Source organism: Bos grunniens, chromosome 21 (genome assembly GCF_055505025.1).
Source record: "Bos grunniens cultivar Pamir isolate PY7600 chromosome 21, Bosgru_T2T1.0, whole genome shotgun sequence".
In the NCBI taxonomy this organism is placed as follows: Eukaryota; Metazoa; Chordata; class Mammalia; order Artiodactyla; family Bovidae; genus Bos; species Bos grunniens.
The window spans coordinates 40946998-40951002 of NC_141185.1; the positions used below are offsets into that span (position 1 = coordinate 40946998).

General features: G+C 41.5%; 1 long non-coding RNA gene across 1 annotated transcript; it reads right to left on the minus strand.

The window, feature by feature from the left end:
- Window positions 1-1258: 1258 nt before the first annotated feature.
- LOC147349481 (uncharacterized) lies at window positions 1259-2949 on the minus strand. Its single transcript, XR_015149849.1, has 2 exons — window positions 2723-2949; window positions 1259-1661 (listed from the first exon to the last, which is right to left on the minus strand). It is a non-coding gene; the product is annotated as an uncharacterized LOC147349481 (long non-coding RNA).
- Between the last annotated feature and the right edge of the window lie 1056 nt (window positions 2950-4005).

Here is a 4005-nt window from a genome sequence, read left to right on the forward strand (position 1 = left end):
TAAAACTTGATGGTTTTAAAGCAGAGTTGCGTGGAGCTAAAGACGATGGTGCCCAGGTGTTACCATGAAGGCCAGACTGGGAGACAGGGAGGCAGACTGAGCTTCAGCTACCACAGGTGTGCCTTTGTATATGTATATGTACATGTGTATTTGTGGTATAATATGTACATGTGCATACATTTAGGATGTGTGTGTATATGGTTACTTGTCCCCACATATGAAATGTACATAATATGCATGTGCATCTATGCATTTATATGAATATACATGTGTGCATGGAATGTACGTGTGTATACTGGGTTGATTTTCACCTGGAAACAACATTCTGATGCTTTAGAAACATAGTTTGAGACACACAGCTTTAACTACCTACTCATTGTAACAGAAAACAACAACTAAAAAAATACGAACACCTGAGCGTCAGAGAGATTAAATCTATAGGAAAACCAACATACAAGTTTCCTCGCTGTGATTAAATGAATGTTCCCTGGATCTTCTCTCTTGAAAGCCAGGAGTAGGAACTCTTGAGGATAAGCATGAGTAATTGACACATTTCAGGCCTCAGGCTGGGATATGGCTGCTAGTCTGGGGCTCAGTAACTCAGAACTCTTGTCAGTCAGTAAGGAATAACCACATGGCCATAGACCAGGTCAGAGTGCTGCGGCCTGATGCAGTGACTTTTCAGACATCCTCACTGGGGCAGGTGGGGGACTGTACTGCCTTCATTGCTGATCTCCAGCTAGCCTGGGAATCTCAGTGTCTGGGGGCTTGGTTGTAGAAAAACATCTTATCCTCTGGATAATTTTTATAATTTTGCTCAGTAGTTTTCAGGCTGAGTTCAGTGGCCCCTGTAAACCCAGCCAGGATCCGCAACTTTACTCTTAAATAATGATCTTCTTGGGTTTCTAATGTGATGCACTGTAAAGAGTTTGCCTGCCAATGCAGGAGACGCAGCTTCAATCCCTGAATCAGGAAGATCCCATGGAGTAGGAAATGGCAATCCACTCCAGCATTCTTGCCTGGAAAGTTCCATGGACAGAGGAGCTGGCGGCTATAGTCCACAGGGTTGCAAAGAGTCAGATATCACTGATCAACTGAGCATGCACTCGTACAGTGATCTTATTAAGAAACAGGTCCCATAGAACTAGCATAAGGATGTGCTGTGCTGTGCTGTGCTAAGTTGCTTTAGTCGTGTCTGACTTTTTTTGATGCTATGGACTACAGCCCGCCAGGCTCCTCCGGATAACAGAAGCCAGTATTTCAAAGCCAAGGTTTATATTTTTTTCCTCTCACGAAAATTTGTCTCTCACAACCCCCAAGAAAAGAGAAAAAAAAAAAAAAAGAAATAGAAATGAAAACATGTAACCAGCAATGAACACAGTTCTCTTACTTCAACTATGCCTAGGGTAACTTGATCTTTAGCTAGAAATGGCCAGTCTCATCTGGATTTGGGTTCAGAGAACCAAAAAGCAGGGGCCTCATGTTGGGGGGGAGGTGGGTAATCCTTGCCAAGGCCTGCTGTCCCATCCAAGGGAATGGAGATTCTGTTCTGTGTTACAGATTAGCACACGGAGCTCCTGATTTCACTTGATTCTTCTTAGATTGCAGCCTGCCAACTGGTGTCCATCAAGTGGCACTAAGGCAAGATGACATTCTTCAGGCTGTGGACAAAGAGAAGATGTCAGTAAAAAAAAAAAAAAAGTGTTGTGGCTGTGGAGCCATCAGCCACTGCAGATGCCCCCCTCCCATGGTGAATCTGAGAATTCAGGATGGATAAAAACAGGATACTGACCCTGGATAGTTAAGATGCATATCAAAGGAACAGTTTCAATGAATCCAGACTCTTACATATTCTCATACATAGAAAAGCACAAAAATCATTCACTTGAGATGTCTAGTTTAGTGTGTGTGCGTGTGATTAGCAGTAATCTTTGGGTGTTACAGTATGTGTGCTTTTTTTTTTCACCAACAACTTCTATATAGCCCTTACCTTACCTCTTTGGAACAGTCCCTCAGAGCTATCTGAGAGGCTGCCTTCTTGGGCTGTAGTTTTCAGTAATGTCCTCAAATAAAATATAATATGCAACTTTTAGGTTGTACATATTTTTCAGTTGACAAGACTCAAAGAGCAAACACAAAAGGCTAGTGCAGCCTTATTTCTTAGCAAATTACTAACAGAGATTTATGTTCTTTGCAAAAAGTTTATTTTAAAAAAGGCTTGTTCTAGTCCTAATCTGGAACAGACCTTTTTGTGTGACATAATGCATAAACCTTATCCTAGGAAGAAATTAGCATTGTGGATAAGTGGCTTAGCATTTTTACAAAAGACATTAATGGACTAAGAATTCTTCCAGAATACGACACAAATGAACATGTCTACAAAACAGAAACAGACTCACAGATACAGAGAACAAACTTGGAGGTGGGTGGGGGAGGGGTGGAGTGGGAAGTTGGGATTAGCTGATGCAAACTAGTATATAAATGATGGATAAAAAACAAGGTCCTACTGTATACCACAGGGAACTATATTCCATATCTTGTGATAAACCATAATGGCAAAGAATATGAAAAGAATACAGACACATATACATGTACACACACATGTATATACTAACTTGCTTCAGTTGTGTCCGACTCTTTGAAACCCTACGGACAGTGGCCCGCCAGGCTCCTCTGTCCATGGCGTTCTCCAAGCAAGAAAATTGGAGTGGGTAGCCATTACCTTCTCCGGGGGATCTTCCTGGCGGATCTTCCTGGAGTATCTTCAGGGATTGAACTCACATCTCTTATATCTCCTGCATCGGCAGGCAGGTTCTTTACCACTGATGCCACCTTAACTGAATCACTTTGCTGTACAGCAGAAATTAACAAACATTGTAAATCAACTTCACCTCAGTAAAATTCTTAAAAAAGAAATATTCTAGACATCAGCTGCAAACCTGCTCTGACCATGAGTTTTGAGAGGGGTTGACCATACTGACTGGGTTCCCAGGACTGTACAGAGACTCTACTCTGCCTTCGGCAGCTGTGCTGCTCCTTGCATCCACATCTGCAACCATTTAACATCATTTTCTATAAAATTTGCTACCCAAAAGCAGTCTTTGAATTGGCTTGTAGGAAGTCTTATCCCTTGTAGCATGCCTAACTGAAGTTATAAGAAACATACAATATAGTGTAGAGTGAGAGGAAGAAAGAGTAGATTACATTTTGCTTGATGATTTTGATTATTTGCAAATACCTATTATCTTCTTTGACAGTATCTTAAGGATCACTGGCAGGGTGAGGAAGTGCAGGGTTAAGAAGGTTAAGTGATCTGCCATAAAGTTCATGACTAACAAAGAAAGGTTCAGGTTTTACTTAGACCCCCATTTGTTTTTAAATTGTGATATTTTGGAGTCTTTCCTTGTCACCAGATGTTCATTCAGAAGAATGCTTATAAATCACAATTGACTGCTGGTGTAGAAGGAACATACAGGATTATGGGGAATCAAACCTGCCCGGTGTATACAAACCTGCCCAGAACTCTCTCCTTACCCTTGAACCAAGGACAACCTGAGGAGGACAGACACCAGGCATCTCTGTACCTATGGACACACAGCACCTGCAAGACACGTGATATTGTAGGAATTTGAAAGAGAAAAGTAAAGATGCTTTTCCCAAAGCATCCTTTGTTTTCCACGGGTAGTCACCACCAGAGTACATCTGATTTGTCTTCTCTCCTCTCTCAGCAATCCCTCAATCTGCATTCTCCTTTATCCTTGGAGAAGAGAACGTGACAAGGGTTGTAATTGAGCAGGACCCTATGAAGCCTCCCCAAAATAGATGCCCACACATATCCTTCACCTGTCTTTTATCTGTAGCAGGACTTTAGTCAAGGAATAAATTTAATCAAAGGAGTGAGAAAATGCAGAAAGACAGGATAATAACATGTTAGCTATTAAACTAAGTCAAAGATCTTTCTTAGTTCTTCCTCACGGACTATGGATAGTATTGTGAGCCATGTCC